Source organism: Carettochelys insculpta, chromosome 27 (assembly GCF_033958435.1).
Source record: "Carettochelys insculpta isolate YL-2023 chromosome 27, ASM3395843v1, whole genome shotgun sequence".
Classification (NCBI taxonomy): Eukaryota; Metazoa; Chordata; order Testudines; family Carettochelyidae; genus Carettochelys; species Carettochelys insculpta.
Genome location: NC_134163.1, coordinates 339,665 through 359,794, shown reverse-complemented (window position 1 = coordinate 359,794; position 20,130 = coordinate 339,665). Strand labels below are relative to the sequence as shown.

General features: G+C 46.7%; 1 protein-coding gene across 2 annotated transcripts in view; it reads right to left on the bottom strand.

Annotated features, from left to right (window-relative positions):
• The window catches only part of CSNK1G2 (casein kinase 1 gamma 2), a 108,452-nt gene that overhangs the window by 87,703 nt on the left and 619 nt on the right, over positions 1-20,130 (bottom strand). Inside the window, exon 2 of one of the 2 annotated variants that reach the window (XM_074978084.1) lies at positions 19,603-19,639. The exons of the other annotated variant lie outside the window; for it this stretch is intronic. The gene's annotated coding sequence lies outside the window, so the exon portion shown is untranslated. The remainder of the gene's footprint in view (positions 1-19,602; positions 19,640-20,130) is intronic. 2 annotated transcript variants of the gene reach the window in all.

Sequence of the window (20,130 nt, the reverse complement as noted above, 5' to 3'; positions counted from 1 at the left end):
TGGACCCCGAAGGGACCCGGGTCCGGGAGGCCCTGCGGGCCCAGTTCGACGAGGCAGCGGGGTGAATGCTGGCAGGCCCCCCACTGCACCCCCCCATCCTCCACAACACTCCCTGCCCCTACGCCCACACCACAGGAGCACCCAAGAGCACACCACCCCCCCACTTTTCTTGTAAATAAAAACAGACATGTTTTTCATCAAACCAGACTATATATGTTGAACTCTTCTTATATTATAACTATGTACAGCCAAAATAAATATTATATATATACGTATTATAAGATGAAAGGAAAAAAAGGGGAAGACAAGGAAGGGGAGAACTATTTACATGGGGGGGCAGGTATCATCATAACATAACAGAACAGGGGTCTAATACAAACTATTTACAAAACATAGGTGAGGGGGATATATACAAGGGGGGGGCCCACATCTTGGGCCCCACATCCCCTAATGTCCAGCACTGGGGGTGGGCGGCCACGACCCGCGCCTCGGCCGCAGCCCACGCCGGGGCTGGCTGGGGGCCGGGCGGACCGGGAGATAAGGCCGGCGGGTGTCAGCTGGCCCCAGGTCTCCCTCGGCGGATGGACCCTCGGTGGCGGATGGTGGTGCGACAGCGGGTGGAGCAGCAGGTGGAGCAGGCAGGGCGGGCAGAGTGGCAGCTGGCGCAGCACGGGGGGCCAGGTAGTCTGCTATGCGCTCAAAAGTGCGCATAAAGGCCCCCCATGCCTCCTGGTGCCAGGCCAGCGCCCGCTCTTGGAGCTGGAGGCACTGCTCCTCCACCTGCAGATGCTGCTTGGAGACCTCCAGCTGCCAACGAAGGATGGCCAGCAGCTGGGGGTCCATTGCCGTCCGGAGGCGGTGCTGGCTCCGCCGTCGTCCCTGCCCTGGGGCCGGTCGGTGCTCCACCGAGGGGCTGGCCTGGAGTGATGGCCCCGGTGAGCTCTCCGGGACCACTGACACCTCGCTGGCATTCTCCGGTCCTTCCGATGGTGCATGGGGGGGGGAAGAAGCGGAACACAGGGGGGGAAGAAGAGTGGAGACAGCCGTTAGTGTGGCCCCCGAGACGCGGCCCTTTTCCCCCCACCCCTCTGCTGCTGGTTCCCCATCCCTGTCCCCGGGAGATGCTGCTGCTGCTGGGTGTCCCACCCCCTCCCCCCCCGGGGGACCCTAGGTTCCGCTCCCCCCATCCCCAGGGATGGGGCATGGCACTGTCCTGCTGAGGGGGCAGGGGCTGATGCACTCTTCTGAGGGACATGCTACTGCTGTCCTTGGGGCCATGGTCATCTGGGCATGGGGAGGGCCCTGGTCATATCTGTTACCCCCACCCCTCAACCCCGGGGGTGTGCCCCACGGGGGGTACATACCTGATGGTCCATTCCAACGGTCGGGGGACACCCGGTGGGCGGACACCCTGCTGGAGCTCCGTGATGGCAGGATTATTTGGAGTCCCCTGTCGCTGGAGGAGGACTCCCCCTCCTCCTCTGGTGCCCCATGGGTGGGCTTTTGGGGGGGCCCCTGGGATGCGGGGCTTACCTCCGGGGCGGACTCCGCCTCCGGGGCCTGCTGGGGCTTGTTGGCTGAGGTATCAAGAGTGGCCAGAGGGGAGGAGGTGTGCCAGGGGCCCAGGATGGACCTGAGCTCCCTGTAAAAGGGGCAAGTGACGGGGGCGGCCCCAGATCGGCTGGCCACATCCCGGGCCCGGGCGTAACCCTGCTGCAGCTCCTTCACCATACTCCTGACGTGGTCAGGAGTGCGGGCAGGGTGACCCCGGGCGGCCAGGCCCTCGGCCAGCCGAGCGAACACATCCGCATTCCGCCTCTTGCTCCCCATTACCTGGAGCACCTCCTCCTCACTCCAGAGCCCCAGCAGGTCCCGAAGCTCGGCCTCCGTCCAGGAGGGGCCCCGCTGCCGCTTCCCAGCCTGGCTGCCGATCTGGGAGCCCTGGCTCCCCTTGCGGGGGGTGCCCTGGGGGCACTTAGGGGGCTGGGGGGCAGCCATCGCAGCAGTGGGGGGTTGTTGTGGCTGCAGAGGAGCGTGCAAGCCTGGCTGTGTGGCTGGGCTGCTGCCTGCACGCTCTCTCAGCTTCCTGCACAGGAAGGCAGGGTGCGGGGACCATTAAGGGGCCACTGCACACTGCGACCATCGAGCTCAAGGGCTGGAGAGAGCGTCTCTCAACCCCTCAGCTGATGGCCGCCATGGCGGACCCCCCCCCCCGCTATTTCGATGTTGCGGGACACGCAACGGCTACACGTTCCCTACTTCGACGTTGAACATCAAAGTAGGGCGCTATTCCCATCTCCTGATGGGGACAGCGACTTCAACGTCTCGCCACCTTACGTCGATGTCAACTTCAAAATAGCGCCCGCCACGTGTAGCCATGGACAGGCGCTATTTCGAAGTTGGCGCGGCTACTTCGAAGTAGCTGGCACTTGTAGACACGGCTTGTATGTCCTGTACCACTCTCCATTTTCCATGATGAACAACTAATGCCAATATTTGGCACAGGCCACAGTTCACTGTAGAAGCCATCCCTTGCCACTGAGGGGAATGAAGCTTGGGGCCAGAGATGTGGAACACATCAAGCCAGAAGGGGTTGGGCTGGCAGGCTATGAGCACTTCTACTATGTACCCAGAGAACTGATGGGATTTCCCACAGTTCACTGCAACAGAATTCAGAGCAGCTCTGCTTGCTGCAGTGCAAAGGACCAGGAGATGTGTCCCCAGAAGCCCTGACATCACTCATGGATGAGTACTCAGTACTTTGCCTGGTGCTTGCAGGGAGGTTGCTGTCACTCTAGAGGAGCACTCAAATTAACTCGACAGCCAAGACATAGCCAGAAGTGGGATGTCAATCAAGGGAACCTCCAAGCCTTAGGCGCATGATGAACTGCAGCAGTCATACATGGGGTACTCCGACAGGATTTGTACATGTGCCTGGAGAAAGTTTTACAACCTGTTTCCTAAGGGGAGCCACAGAATATACAGCAGCAGTGACTCCTCCAGGAATCATAATTAGATATTGGGTTACAGTCCTGGAGCCCTCCAATTTCAGGTGCAGGCAACTTCCTGCCCCACAGGGTGAATTCCACTGGACAACTACAAATCCTCCTGAAGGAAAAGCCAACTGCTTCTACACCGTGGGGCAGGTGGGATTCCAGAACCCCAGCCTGTATCCAACACTTTATTCTAGGCGTGATGCTCTCAGAAGAAACATGGACTCACAAGAAACCCCAAGGAACAAGATTCACTGGAGACTAAAATATAGACCATTGCTTTTTATTTGCTGCCTGAATATCTCTGAAATAAAAAGGGGTCTGAAACAAGTTGGGAAGGGGCTGGTTCCATGGCCCACACGGACTAGGTGAGTGGATGTTTTACAGCATACTGCCTGCCACAGACTCCAACAGCCTCAACCTTGTGGTGTGAAGCCAAGAGCAGAGAAGTAGCCAGGAAGAATTCCCATCCACCCTGGCAGTTATAAAAATGGCAATAGATAGGCAGAATCCCTCAGATCCCAACAGTAACCATGCTGCCCCGCACATGAGCTTGCTGCAGGAAACAGCCAAACCTTTTAGCAGCTGAGTGCTGCAGCAGTACCACAACCTCATCTGGGATGAGGAGCTGCTGCCTCTCCCTTTCTTGGAAGGGACTCAGAAGGAAGGATGATGACAAGTCTTATTACAGAGCTGCTTCCCGGTTCCACAAAAAACTGCTCAGACCATAAGACATCCAAGTCTTCTCACAGCAGCCAGTCACCAACCCAGAACTGCTCCTTTCCTCTGAGCTACAAGGCCTTTGAAGGGAGGGAAGATGGTCTCATTACTTAGGCCTTGTTCTGAGACTCAGGACCACTGGATTCCACTGCTGGCTCTGCCACTGGCCCTCTGCATGACCTTGCGGAAGCTATGTCATCTCTCAGATACCTCATGAGCCTCAGTCACCATAGGTCCAACAATACCCTTCCTCCCACTCATTGCCACGCCTATCTACACTCCCAGATCAGTGGGCCAAGGACTGTCTTGCTACGGGGGCTCCTGATCTTAAATGGACAATCGCTACCATAACACAGCCAATAGATGGTCCAATCAACCCAGGAATCTGTGGTGAAGTGCTGGTTCATCTGTTTTACCTTATATGAACTCCCAGGAGGGCCAGAAGAAGAGTCCATGGAGAATCCACACTGTGCATATTAACCCACTGTCTCAACCTGCATTTCAGGTCAGGAGACTGAGTCAAGAACTTTCCCACCACCCCCAGCACTCCTGCCTTCCACGTAACTTGTGAGAAAGCTTCTGGAACCATCTACTGAACTCCTGGACTATTATACCATCTCACGTGCCCAACATTGCTACTGGGGTTCTGGACTTCTCCAGAACAGGACTGAAGCTGCTAAGGAATGTATTTCCCAAGGTGTCAAGGTTTGCACAGACCCTTCAGGCAACATGGCCCTGACCCATTGTGGTACTCTCCTGGTCTGAGGCAAAGAGCATTTCCTTCCATATGTAATGCAGTTTTAAAGCAGTCCTAGGTGCCTGGGCAAGGAAGAGAGAGAGTTATTTTAACACATTTCCAGACAGTGCACAGACAGAATTCATTCACAGGCTTCCCCCTTTCCAGCTCAATGTCAAATCATGCAGTCGCCTCAGCCTAACAGCCATCCACTTTCTGCCCAAGGAACGTGGAGAAAGGCAATCCATCATTTCCCTCCCTGTTGCTCCTTGTCTACAGAGCTCTGTCCTGTTAGATCCCAGCTGACTGTGCTGTCCCGCAGGAGAACCCAGATCTGAAAAAGGACCAAAGTGGAGAAAGGGTTTTGCTGTCTAACATGAAATCAATAGAGCTGTCTAGGAGATGCGCCATACAGGGCAAACTGAAAACTGGGACAGGGTCTGCAGTGCAGGCCAGCCAGCTCCCAAGAATGAAAACCAGAGGTCTGGCTACAGGTGCAGTAAAGCCAAGAGCATCAAGCCACAGCAGTACCTGCCACAGAAATCCTCTCTGCTGCCAGGACAACCTATGTGCCAGGAAGGAAATGGGTAATAGCTTCTACAAGAACAGTCCAAGAGAGCACAATATACCTATACTGGTACAAAAACATACCCATTACCAGCTCTTTTAGGCAACAACTGTCTTGCTATGTTTGCACAGCCCCAAGCATGCAACAGTACAAATAGCAAAACACAATATAAAAAATTGCAAGGCTCCGATCACAGAAGCCACTGAGTCTTTTGGTTTCACCTCTCCCCCTACCCCGAAGAAGAGCAATTCTGATTTTGTTGCTTCTTCCAACTGCCCAGAACATGCCACAGCAGTGCTAGCCAACAAGGCGGCACAGCACAGGGTGCCCCACATTAATTGTGGTTTTGACACCAACTCACACACACTGTGACATGGGGCAAGGCATACCTGCGCTGCCTCAATTTCCATCCACCAGTAACATGGGGAGGGATTTATCCACTGTCCAGAGGAGGTGGGATTATTTGGTTGTGTAGTGCCCTGAGAATGTGAGATGGAAGATGCTGAGTATTTATGGTGTACTATAGTAGGCCTGAGACAGGGCCCCCTTGCGTTAAGTGCTGTACACACAGCACAAGAACCCCTTCCCTAAAGGCCTTACAATCTAAAGCGATCTATATAATTCTGCTTTAGGGATGGGCAAGGAAGGCCCAGAGAGATCACAGTTCCAACACACTCTGGTGCCTTGAAGTTATGCATATGCTTCAGTACCAGCTTCAATAAGGGCTTAATTAATGTTCCCATCATCATGCAGGGAAGCTGCAGCACAGCCCGACATATCAAGCCCCAGACCTAGTACCACTTTATAGAAAAAGGATGGATGCAACCTGAGATATCTTTGGTGTTGTGTGGGACAACGGATGTCTCCAACAGGTGACCCGATCTGTTTTGATATCCTGGACAGCAGAAAGTCAGGGAATTCTCACTTTGAGACACAAGCTTTGTCCTGAAGGTATACATGATTTACTCCCTTCCTTTTTAACAGTGCACAACTTGGAGACCTGCCTATTTCCCTACCTCCCCCTTCAACTGCCCTGAGAGCTACGAGCAAGGGAAAACTTGGGGCCTACAGGAGTGTAGAAAGAAGCGCACACTCATTCTGGTAGCCATGGAATTACTGCCTTCCTGGAAACGGTCTGCATCTGAACAGGCTTCCCTCCTGTCCCAAGCTCACACATTCCTGTTCTTTCTACTACCTGCTCCAAAAGGTGGTATCTCTGTCCCCACAACTCTTCTCAAAGAAGGCAACGTTCAGGTCGCAAACAAGGGGCTGCAAGGGTAAATAAGCAGACACACCACACAATCATCCTTTGGAATGAAAAGAAAAGAAGAGGGGCGAGCACTCCATGGAGCATAACTGGTATTCTACTGGTGGTGAGACAAGTGAACATGCAGAGATCCTCAAACGGAAGAACACTATGCTCCTTAAACAACAAACAATGTTTTACGTTACTTTCAATTAGCTCTTCCAATATTTGCCCACAGAGTACTGTAGACATGTTAGTCTGAGGACATTATAGAGCTGAAATAATATTTTTTATTAGACCAATTTTCGAGCTTACACAGAACTCTTTTTCAGGTTTAGGAAACCTACTCTAGATTATTCCAGATAAATACAAGTAGTTAACACATTTTAAGGGGCCATATCTCAAAGGAATCCGCAGACTAGGACACCAATTCAAAGCGGCACGAGATCCTGCCAGAACAGATGCAGAACCTGCAGACATATCTCCATTACTAGGAGGATCAACAGTGTTCACAACATGCCTTTCAAGACCTACAGGGCCTACAGATGCCTATTAAAACATGTAGCGCACCTAATTCAGTGCGCCAAATGCTCAACCAGGGGTGAAATGAGAATCACCACATTCTCAAATGAGCTCACACCAAAACGTGATGAGACAAACACACCACATTGCCCTTTTCATGAAGCAATCATTCCACATGACCTCTCAGTCCTCATCCTCAATGGAAACTGCACGAGACTTTCAAACGGCAAGCCCGAGAGTCTAAATTCTTAATTTTGCTAGAAAATAAAAATCAAGTTCTGAACATAAGCCATAATTCAGTGTCTATTACAATAATCTACAACCCACTACCCCATGCCAACAACTGGAGAGATGTTAATGGGCCTCTTAACCTTGAATAGTCCCTGGAAATATGGGCAAACTACAAATGCTAAACAATCTGTCCACTTTATAATAGCTGTGATCTACTCAGTACATTTCCCAGACTTGAAGGAGCAGCTCTGTGCAAGTTCAAAAGCTTCTCCTTCACAAAAAGTTGGTCCAATTAAAGATATTATGTCACCCATCCTGCTGCTCTAATACTGTCCTGACTCAAGGAGGGTATGATTCATTCAATACGTGAATAGCTGGAAAGGCCAGTTTTCTAGCTATTCCCCCCGCCCCCGCCCCCCAGTCCTTTACAATTTTTTTGTTTTGTTTTGTTTAGGGTTACATGCTAGTGAGAGAGAAACTAAGTCACAGCAGCACAGACAGTCAACAGCATACCAATCAGGAGAGTGCTAAGCGTGTTTACTGACTGTTCATCTTATGACTAATGCTTCCACAAGCCTAAGTAACAAATCTAGGGTGACCCCATTCATTTCTCCATACACCTCTAATTAGCTGGTGCCTAATGCTGATGATATTATAAGCAAGTAACTCCTTTGAAGTCAGCAGGACTACTTTTGTGAATGAAATGAACAGGAGTCAGGTTGTGGTGTACAAATGTTCTTATTTTACTAATCACTTTCATACCAATAAAAGGCATATTTATAACAATCCTCCATTTCCTAGGTCTCAGGGGGCCCCAAGCTCTGCACCCCATCTGCAAACAGGAGTGACTCTCACTCAGCAGGAGAACAGAGGGTTTATTAGCCAACAGGACACAGCATCTCACAGAAGAGTTAGTACAGCAGACAGAGACAGCCAGTCCAGTCCATGCTGGGGAGAGGAGGCCCGGAGGGGCCCCCAGAGCTGGGGCCTTGCCCCCTCCTCTGTCACTCTCTCCCCCAGCCCAGACTAACTGCTTTCCAACTCCCAGTTCCAATTCAAACCCATCAGGCTCCACCTCCCCCGTTGTCTGCAGTCCAGAGGTGTCACCTGGTCACCTTGGTTACCCTCAGCAGGAACCCCACACCCTCTGAAAGCCACTCACATACACACATATCCCCCACTCCGTCACATCTCTCCCCACTTCCAGACCGAACTGAGCAGGGTTACTCAGCTGGTGACCTGGGGAAGTTCAGGGCCCTCCCCCATCCAAGTGACTTCAACCAATACATACTAACCTTTCCACTAGTAAAGAGAGAAGTTTAAAATGTGGGTTTTTTTGGCTCACTCATGTTTTTAGTTCAGAGTCTTTCTTCTGCCCCTGTGAACAGGATGCAACTCCCTTGGCTTCCTCTTTCATTACACATCTGATTTAAGGGCTTGAACTTGCCAACACTCATGACAGATCTAGACCAAAATTACACAAAGTAATTCATGATTTTGGGTGCCCAAGAGAAGACATCTTGAAGGGGTCCTGATTTTTAACTAAGTGCTGAGCTACCTGCCTTCGGGAAATCAAAATCTTTCAGACAGTAAACCCTCCAAAGACAGAAGTTTTTAAGCAGGGCTTCACTCTTAGTACCGTGATTATCCCTTTGATTAAATGGATCCTATGTGGGATACTATTTTGAGCACCACACCTGCTCGAAAGAGCATGGCCCCAATTTTCTCATCTGCCTTTTGGCCCTCTCACCTACACATGTGCCCTCTCAATCACAGTCTGTTTCTGGTTTCAGTACCTGCATTCAGTAATTTAAAATTCCAAGCAGCTTTGGAGTCTTTGAATTGATAAGGGGAATCCTGAGCACTTAATGAGAACACAAGTCATACTTGCAGTCTCTCTCTTCCTGTATTGCAATTTCGGAGAAAGATTTAGGACCACCTATGAATCCTTTGTTAAAAGGACAAAAGTTTTACAGCTTTCAAAGCTGCACTTAACTCATCAAGCTCAGTGCAAAAAAGTCTGACACCTACATACATTTGCATGCCTCAGTTTTGCTTTAAGGGAATCCCCAAAAATACAGTCCCAGCAAAGCACTCAGCAGAAACTACCAAGCATTACCAAATAAACAAAGATTAGAACTCCTATCAGCCCTGCCCCAGAAGCTCATAGATCTAAACAGGTTCTTCTTGTCATTAGAAAAATATGGGCACCCCATAAGACAGACGTCAAATTTACATCTTAAAACCCCTCCTTGCTGATTAGAAGAGGAGATAACTCATGCTACAAGGTAGCACACACAAACACATACACTGAGCCGGGCTGCCTGATGGAGCCTCTGAAATTGGCATTTTGTTGTCTTTCTTCTAGCTGCAGCCCCTTTACATCTCCTGAATAAGCCCTTGTTAGTCACCTGCTGTACCAGAAGCAGCAGGGGAACCCGAAGCTGTTTAATGGATCCGCCAATACAGTGACATCATGTTTCTTCTCTCCCCACTCTCCTTAAGTGATGGAAGTTCCTCCCTCAAACTTTCCCCTTAAAACAAGTCTGGAAAACTTTCCCCATCAAGTTATAACCATCTCAGAAACATGCTCAGTATTGGTTCTCACATGACAGCAAATTCCTTCAAACTACTCTGCAGACAAACTTCTGCTCATATTTTATACTATGCTAGCATGACAGCTCAGACTTTAGCACCCTCCACACAGCCAATCCAGACTGTAACAACAAAAAAAGAGGAGTTATTTATTACTCCTGTGTTTCATTTACCATACCTAGGCTGCTAGTGGCCTCCCAGCCAGGAACACTGTTGTACCTCATTGCATCTGCTCCAGAGATTTGGGGAGTCTGTTCTCCTTGTCCAGATCACCTCTCTAATAATATACAATTTCCACTGAATATAAACACAGGACAAGAGTCTCCCAATAGCAATGCAAAATCTGAGAGATAGATGTTCAGGCTGCACCATGAGAAAAGCCTCCTCAGAACCATACTTGTCACAATGTGCTTGGAGCACAATCTCCACTGCAAGTCTGTAACACAGCTTTCATTCTAGGAGACATCCAACTACTTGCTGACACCAGACAGTCTGTTCCAAGTCCCCGATTCAGAATGTAGTAAGAGATGTACTTGCTGAGAAAGCATACTTTATTTGGGCAGAATGGCCAGCAGAAAGAAACATGCTGATCCTACAAGGAAGCTCTCTCTAAAAGGTAAGGAGAATGGAGTTGTCAAACAGGGCAACAACAAGGCCAAGAGAATAACACCCACAGAACCCATCACGTATTCCACTCAAATGGGATCATGTCTCTTACACACAGGCCTTGTGGTGAGCTTACGAATGGAACACTGTCCAGAAGCTCCTGAGTGACCATCAGGGTCTCTGAAGACAGACAGAAAGAGCCTCACCATATCTGATTTTCCTGCACAGCATCAGCTAAGAGTAGGACTAGGTACCAAACACATCCACCTGAAGACATGACTATCCCGTAGGCCATACAATCAAAATCAACAAGGTGCAAACACAGGAATTACCCTAATGTTTTAACGTACTTCCAGAAAAGGGCTCGCTGAAGATGATGAAGTTTCCTCACCATGTCTAATAGCAAACACTGCTACAGATTTTCCAGTAGGCTTGTGAGGTTACTCCAATGCAATGTGCATCTCCAGTAAGAGCACTTGTTTTGTCAGAGTGGATTGATTTGAGAATTTAAATAATTTATTTAAATCACCAAATATATCACTGATTTAAATCAAATTATGAAAAGACCTAGGACTGACTGTGCTTAGAGGGCACTTAATTTGTAGGAAGAACTACTGAACTCACTGGCACTTCTGATTTTTGAGAAAACAAGTGTAGCATGGAGTTCCCTTGGAAAATCTGAGTTAAGTGAAGTAGAATAGGGAATAGACTTATGGCATCACCATATCTGTGGCCATGATGTTCCAAGATAAGGGGGCATATGTAATGTAATAAGAAAATGACACTCAGTGGCAACTGGCCATTCTAGATTTTTCTTATTGTAGCTTTCTGTACTGTATACTCAAGTGACAGACAGATTCTAAACCTAGTTAACTGGCTAAACAAGGCACAGGGACTATCCAAGCTAAACTCCCCCTCCCCCACCACATCCCACCCCACCAACATTTAACACAGCAAATAGCTTGGGAATTTACTTGTCAGATCACACTTATACTAAAAGACATAGATAGGGTCTTGAAGACTGGTACATGCCAAAGTGAATTATTTAAGTTACTACACAGTTGATCCACTCAGCCATATCCACACCTCCATTCACATCATTTTCTCCCTCTAAGCAGTTTTCCTTATGTTTCATTCTCACAGGCTCTGAACCATCTTCTTGCACTGCTTACACTTGACACAGTTCCCTTTTTTACCCAGAGAACAAAATTCTTCAAAGTTTTCCCAGATAGGGCCTCTCTTACACCCAGAAGCCATGACAGTTTTTCTGTGGCAAAAGCGAGGGGAAACACAGGAAACTCAGTGTGCATGCACCAAATAATGTCTTCCCTTTTTTCTTTCCAGTCCATTTCATTATTCCTTTCCATGCTGCCACAGTCCTTTCCTATATAGTGTCCCTCAGTCATTAAGACAATGCCTTTAACTCCTCTGCTGTGCTTGGCCAAGGTCAACCACCACATAAGCACGAAACAAAAACCAATCCTATCCAGTGCGTCTTTCTTGTACGTTACTTATTAGTTGGCTCAGAAACAGAAATTGAAAGTCCTGAACTTTCAAGCAGCAAGAGCTAGTACACAGACTGGACAGACTGCTGTTAACTCATTTTTATGAGCCTAAGTTTAGGTGTAGCATGTTTGCGATGAGATTTAATTGTAACTGTTATTTTTAAATGAGAAATTTAGTATTTTATTGATTTTAAAATAAAAAAAAATTATTTTTATCCACCCTGTTCTGTAACAGACTAAATTTAGCTGGTATGAGCCTAAAAATTGCTTTTTTCTTTCCCAAACTCACTGCCTGAAAGCTGTTGGACTGCTTCATGTTCAGGGGTCAGACACTCCTCACCAGTGCTGGTGTGGAGGACAGGGCTCAACATGTCAAGAGTGGGAATAAGAAGCCCTCAGTGACCAGGATTCTGCTCCTCAGTTTCAATGCTCATCATCACTGCCACACACACACACACACACTCTCTCTCTCTCTCTCTCTTCCTCCCCCCCCCCCCCCCACGCTTTAGGCTGGGGCTCAGCATGCCATGGGCTCCTCCACCACACAGTTATACAGAAAACCAAGGGTTGTCCCCAAAAGCCATATCCAATTCCCTCCTCTCCGCCTCGCCTACCTACAGCATGCCATCAATGCACTCCAGCTCTGTGCCAAAGCCTGACAGAGTGATCTCCTCAGGGTTCCAGTGGTCTCTTAGGGGACCTCCCAATCAGATACAAAGCTCTCTGGAGTACATGCAATAGAAAGGCCCAAAAGAGTGCACACACTCTGGAGAGAACATTATTGCTAGTGTTAAAAGCATTAGCCACTCAATAAGCCTGGCAACTGGCAGAATAGCCAGGAAGCAACAGACCTGCTCCATAACCATGGGGCTCAGACAAACTGCAAACCTCTGCAGTTATCACTGGCAGGACTGAAGGAGCAGAGTTAGGTCAAGTCTACACTACTGTCAGCAAATCCCCCAAAGTAGACATGCCTATGCCAACATAAGATTAGCTATGTTAATTTAAGCAATGTCATTCAGGGACATTCATTACTATGCCAACAAAAAAACCTCCTTTTGTCCATAGACTATGCTGGCATAGGTACACCAGCAAAGCATTTGTAGTGCAGAAAAGGCCTTAGCCTAGATTCTATTAGTCTGAAGCAATGTCTCTCCGCTGCCCTGCCATATGCCAAAACAAATGGTAATCACTGCTCCAAAGCATAGAGCTAAAGAAATGAGTACTAAGTAGCCCACACTACACGTACCATATCACCTTCCAAGAATTCCATCACTAATCTGTTAGTGAGCACAAAAAATAGAATACCCACTCCCCATTTGGAATAAGGGAGCTCAACAGGATTGGGAGAAGACCAGAGATCATATTAGTTCAGTGGTGCATTATTCTATATTACACACGCATGTGCTATGGAAGGTGCTATAAAACAAACGTTCAGTCTAACTCCTGTGTTAAACTACAGAATCTATGCAGAGAAAAAACTCCCACTATAAACATCCCATGCCAAATGAACTTAAAAGAACATTCTCCTGTTTTGTTGTTTGCACTTTGAAGCAGAACACTGCTGCATGGATTTACATTTTGATTTCTATGAAGAGTGAGATCACTTCATAACACACAACAAGGATCTAGCCAGCAGTCAAAATGCCATGCTTCTGGTCTTTTGTTTTTCTTCTGAACAAAGGTGCAGCTTCCAGCATCTTACAAACCAATGTGTCTTGGCACAAGTGACTTTATGACTTTCTAGTTTGGATATCAGGAATGGGTACAAGTCCATCCAGAGCTAATGGTGACTGCAGTTCCAAGCACTCCAGCGAAATTTCCATCACATTCCAGATACTGCAGTTTTCCAAATGAAGAGAGGTAACTAGTGGTGTCCCCCAAGGGTCAGTCCTAGGACCAATCCTGTCCAATTTATTCATAAATGATCTGAGAAGGGGGTGAGCAGTGAGGTGGCAAAGTTTGCAGATGACACTAACTGTTCAAGATAGTCAAGACAAAGGCAGACTGTGAAGACCTTCAAAAAGATCTCATCAAACTGAGTGACTGGGCAACAAAATGGCAAATGAAATTTCATGTGGATAAGTGTAAGGTAATACACATTGGAAAAAATAACCCCAACTATACTTACAATATGATGGGGGCTAATTTAGCTATAACTAATCAGGAAAGAGATCTTTGAGTTATCTTGGATAGTTCCTTGAAAACATCCACGCAGTGTGCAGAGGCAGTCAAAAAGGCAAATAGGATGTTAGATATTATTAAAAAAGGGATAGAAAATAAGACAAGGAGTATCGTCCTGCCCCTATATAAATCTATGGTACACCCACATCTTGAATACTGTGTACAGATGTGGTCTCCTCACCTAAAAAAAGATATGCTGGCACTGGAAAAGGTTCAGAAAAGGGCAACTAGAATGATATGGGGCTTGGAACAGGTCCCGTATGAGGAGAGGCTAAAAAGATTGGGACTTTGCAGTTTAGAAAAGAGGAGACTGAGGGGAGACGTGATAGAGGTATATAAAATTATGACAGGTGTGGAGAGGGTGAATAAGGAGAAGTTATTTACTTGTGCCCATAATACAAAAACCAGGGGACACCAAATAAAATTAATGAGTAGCAGCTTTAAAACTAATAAAAGGAAGTTTTTCTTCACTCACTGCATAGTCAACCTGTGGAACTCCTTGCCAGAGGAGACTGTGAAGGCTAGGACTATAACAGAATTTAAGAAAGCACGAGATAAATTCAGGGAGGTTAGGTCCATAAAAGGCTATTAGCCCAGGGTAGGAATGGTGTCCCTGCCCTCTGATTGTCAGAGGCTGGAGATGGGTGGCAGGAGACAAATCACTTGATCATTGTCTTCAGTCCACCCCCTCTGGGGCACCTGACACTGGCCACTGTCAGCAGACAGGCTACTGGGCTGGATGGACCTTTAGTCTGACCCAGTATGGCCATTCTTACGTTCCAGAGACCTGTCATTTTGTTGGCAGTCATCACTAATGCTAACAATGCACTTCCACCAGTTTTCTTTTCCTACCCATATTCAGCAGAATAGGGGAATTTTCTACTTTCCCTTTTAAGAGCCATAGTTACCACCAAACCGGATCATTCAACATCACACCCAGCCTCCAGTATCTGATATTACAGACAAAACTGAGAATCTGTCATGCACAAGCCCCAGTACTGCACACTGGAAAGAACTCTGTTCCAATATCTTCCATGTGGTATGAGAGTTCAGGTTACTCCCCAGATATCACCAGATTTGAAGCAGATTTGTCAAACAAAAGATTCTTAGATTGCTAATTTTATTACCAAGTATACTAGGCTCAAAATATCAAAGCATGTATTTCCTCAAAAGGACAGTGCTGATGTTGAACAATCTCGGGTGATCTAAGCAGGCAACACGTAGCCCAGGAGGGTTGTACATATCACCACAAGACATTTCATTTACCATTGCCCACATTCAGGGTTGACAAATTCTGCTGGTTTCTGGAGGCATTAATGAAGTGATATGCACGCAAAAGAAGGGCACTTGAAATGGGGTGCGTGCTGACTGAACATAATACTTACTGTGAGAACCATGTGCCCCTTCTGCATCCAATCAAAATGTTGCTGAGGTTCAATCAGCACATCCCACACATTCTATATACACAAGTGCAGTTAGAAAAAGTACCATCCCAGAACTTCATCTTGATTATAACAGTCATGCAGCCCACTGAGAGAAAGGAGGGTGTAGATCTCAGATGTAATCAGCCCAATGGCAGAAAAAAAAAAAAAAAAAAAAATCGGGATGCCAATGATACTTATGCCCAGAGATTTTTTTTGCAAAAGAAGAACTATCACTTTCCTTTGCGATTCAAGCCTACCAAGTCTTTGGACATTTAGGAATCTTACCAGGCAGACATGTACCAACTTGCTTACCATGATCTTCAGAGCAAAAGTAATGAATGGTGAAGCTGGCTCAACTGCAAAGCTATGACCCTGTGCCTACAAGTCTCCAATGGAATCTGCTCCCATCTTGTTCAGGGTGGCATTCTGAAAATCCTATAAGTAGTTTCCTTCAGGTTAAAGAAGAAAGAAAATATTCTCCAAATTACAGTTACCAGTTGAATCCTCATCTTGACATCTACCCAACATGCTGAAAAATAACCTTTGCAAAAGCAACAACAGCAAGCAACTGCCTCATTACAGGTTTCCTGAACAGTACCATTGTGTGTGCCACATTCCCCATTTATCACATTTGTTCCTAACCATGTATGCAAACCAAAGGCAGGTAACATGATTTTCAGTCTCTCAGAAACCATTTAAGTCCTGCCTCTTCTGAAAAAGAGAAATGTGATTTTACCAGGTGTGGTGGCAATCTTAGAAGTGTCACCCAACAGCTGATTTTGTAGTATAGACACGATGAATACTATTTTAACTAGATACATGCTCTCTATTAAATAATGTGCACCCCACCCCCTCATCGACACCAGAAAATGCAACTATAACCTGCTTGGGGGGGGGGCCTGATTTAGCTAGCAATCCATTCCATGATTACACACTCTCTGTGTCTTAAATATTGAGTCTGTTCTGGTCTGCCTATGGTCTGAAGAAGTGGGTCTGTCCCACGAAAGCTCACCTAATAAACTATTTTGCTAGTCTTTAAAGTGCTACTTGACTGCTTTTTGTTTTGATAGTGTATAGACTAGCACGGCTTCCTCTCTGTTACTATCCAAACAGATAGTGGGGAATAGCTAGGTAATGTCAGTCAAAGAAACACAGTGGCAATTTATGTCCAGCAGCTTCAAGAGAAATACATCTTCCTGTTTTCACCACAAATGAGCCATGCCTCTTCTCTGCAGTGCTTACTCGCTCCCAGCAGGAAACAGAGAAATTCAACTTTTAACTGAAAATCAATTTATAAAATGTGCAGTTTCTTTGAGACCAAGAGATGCAATCTTCACACAAGATTCCAGTTACACAGAGCTTGTCTCCTCCCCATGGCTACCAACCTTGTCTAACCAGCCCTGCCTCCTGTTGCAGAGAAGGAAAGCCAGATTATTATTAGCAGAATTACCACAGTATCTAGGAGCCAGAGCCATGGACGAGGGCTCCATTGTGCCAGGAGTGGATGGTTATCATTTTGCCAAGCCAACTCAATGTTATCCAGTCAGTATTTCATTATACAATGATATTTAGATTATAGTAGTGCACCTTGGTTCTGAGGACGACACTATTTTAGATACTGATTGTACCCTCATTATTGTAGTACCCGAGTAACTCGGTCTCTGGTATATTAATCCTTGGACATTCCAGGATGGAAGGATGGGGCTGTTACTCCATTTACAGATGAGACCCAAACAGTGGGGTGTCACTGGGTATCCCTGTCATGCAGTGCATGCCCCAGCACAAGTTGTGTCCGTGAGATGATTCCACTAAGCTCCTAAACAAAACGTCATCATCTGCCCAGTGTGACCTCGCATGTGAGTGCAGGGGACTGGACTCAACCTCTCAAGGTTCCTTTTAGTTCTAGTATTCTATGACTCTGTGTGTAACATCGGGCCCTATGGAGGAAACCAGGCTAAAAAAATCAGGACCTGACACTGGAAGTAAGGCACAGAGAGAAAACATGACCTGTCAGAGGTCACACAAGAATTAATTCTGTGTAAGATTAGGGAATTGAACCTATTACCAACATCCCAGGTTACTGCTTTAACCACTGAACCACCCTACCTTAACAAGCGCTATACAGACATAGGCATGTACTGTCCTTGCCCAAAGACACACAAGTTTTATTTATAGCATACTTTAGGTAAACCTACCAGGCAGCAGTAGCAGACTAGCAAAGATAGACTAAAGGATATGATGCTAGACTAAAACTCACAACACCTGAGCTAGGAACCAAATACAGATCTCGTAATGATCTTAGGTAAGTCACTTGGTTCATCCTGTCAAGTATCGGAGGGGTAGCCGTGTCAGTCGTTATTTCATCCTGTGCCTCAGTTACCTCATTTTGTAGATGGGGGAAAAACTCCCCCACCTCCTGAGGTTTTGCAAGGATAAATTCTTTAGTGACCGTTTGGTGCTCAGATATCACAAGGAGCAAATAAATATCTACATAGACTGACCAAGGCTAAGAACAGCTACACCAGCATTGTCCATTACGAATTCAAAGATTGCCACATTCGTGGTTGCTGTCTTTCCATATTTGCCACATTATATTACACAGAACTTTACAGAACCAGGCACTCCCAGCCACCCTCCCTGCTCTAAATGCCCTCCCCCAGAGCCAGACACTCCCAGCACCCCCCATTTTAATTCAATGCAGGCAACTCGCCGGAGCTGCTGCCATGCACTTCTCCCACAAAGCAGTGGGGATACACATGGACTGGGTGGATGGCACTCCCTGTGTGCAGTTCTCAGGAGGAGCCTCCTTTAAAGGCTCCAAGAGCCACATGCTACTCAAGAGCCATTGGTTGGCCACCCCCATATTCACCACAACACAGTGCCCCATTCACCACATGTGGCAAGTGGCAAATGTACTGGACACCCCTGTGTTAGACAAATGCTGTAAAAAACACCCTTGTGTTCACTGACCAATTCTACCCATGTAAACTAGCAAGTCTACGGTTGATAGACAGCACAGGTCATGGGTAGAAAGAAGGCTACAGAATGCAATTAGGCCCAGGTCCAACAAACAAATTTCTTGGCAGCTACTATAGCACGACATTGCTCTGTTAGACTGGCTGGAGAGACAGATACTGATTGTCTATAAATGCAACCCCTCGTGTTGTTTTCATTGATCTGCTGAGTCACACTCAAATATATTTGACACTTTTGACGACACTTGGTCTGCAAGGGAACAGAGAGATGTAGCATGCACAAGTGCAAAGACTCCCTATTGTCCTATGACAACAGGCAACTTTTGAGGAAATAATCAGACACCTGCCAAAATATGACCCGTGCTTCCACCTCTCCAGTCCTTCCTAAAAAAATTGTACAATGAATAAAACTCAATGCAAACCACAAAATAAGGGAAGCATCATTGTACTCCAGCCACACCTCAAAAAAAACCCCTGCTCTACAGTAAATAATGTCCCATTAAGTTAGCCATGTCTATTACTCCCTAAACCATTTTGATACAAGGATAAATAAAGTGGAGGTATCTATTTTAGATAGAAAACAATCAGACTGACAAAAAGATGTTTCTACTTTTGTAAACTATTTACAGGGCTTATCAAACCCCAAAACTCTTTTACTCCATGTAGCATCGGTTAATAGGTCATAACTAGACTAGATGGAATTTCCCCTTTAGACAAAATGCACAAGGATGGGGCAGAGAAAATACAGGTCTAGCTTTGAGGATGCAACTCCACTGACTTTAGTTGCATTTGTTCAGTTACACAACTAATCTGAATTTGGACCCATCTCATTTGCATCTCAAGACCTCTACCAACACAGGGCCTGGTACTGAGCATGGATCAGGTCATTTTAGATGGATGCTTCTACCTTCAGCAAATCACTAATCGTGCTGTAAGTCTACATTGCCACAAAAGACAACCCACATGGCTCCTGCCTTCATCTAGAATGATTCTTTTTCAGACATGCTGACAAACACTAGACCTTGTTTCAACCTATTACGCAAAGCATAATTTTTAAATCTCTCTGTTCTGGTGTTCAGTGCTTGCGGGAAGGGGAGAAAGAGGTAAGCCAGTGTGTGGTATTGTGGACAGGCAATGTTGCTGGCAGGTGAAGTTACACACTTATAGTTTGCATCCAAAAAGCCATCCACTTGTTGTATAGAAGGAGAACAAATGAGCTAGTTAATGCATATACTCATCCAAAAGATTTATTCCTCTCCAGTTAGTTTGCATGCAGCTCAGCCAGCATCATACTTACCTCCAATCTGTTTACAATTTATTAATTTCATGACAACCTGAAAGGTTTAATAGTTTTCATTTAAAATGACATGCAACACGGCAGGCCTCCCAATTTGTTCAGGTCAGGCAACCCTTTCTAAAAGCACAGTCCTTTTTCTCACAAACCCATGATCTCTACAGAACAGCTGGATTCTCCATAGACTCTATTTTGCAAGCCTCCAGGATGGATTCCGAGACCATGGGTGGGCTCAAAACCACACTTTCGGAACCACCACGGTAAGATACTGGGGTTCCTTTTTTAAGCTCTTCTCCCCCAGGTACTTAGAAAACCTGGAAAAGTTTACCCTCTTTTGGGTGGGGGCTTTATTCCTCCTATACGTCCCAACTCTTCATTCTCATTCACCAGCCCTTCATTTGAGACAAGACCCTTGCACACCCGTCTCCTCCAAGTTACAACCCCACAAAACACCCAGCAGGACCCCAATGGGGCCCCACTTCACCACAACACTGGCCAATCTGGATGGTGTGGGGTCGTGCGGGTGCGGGG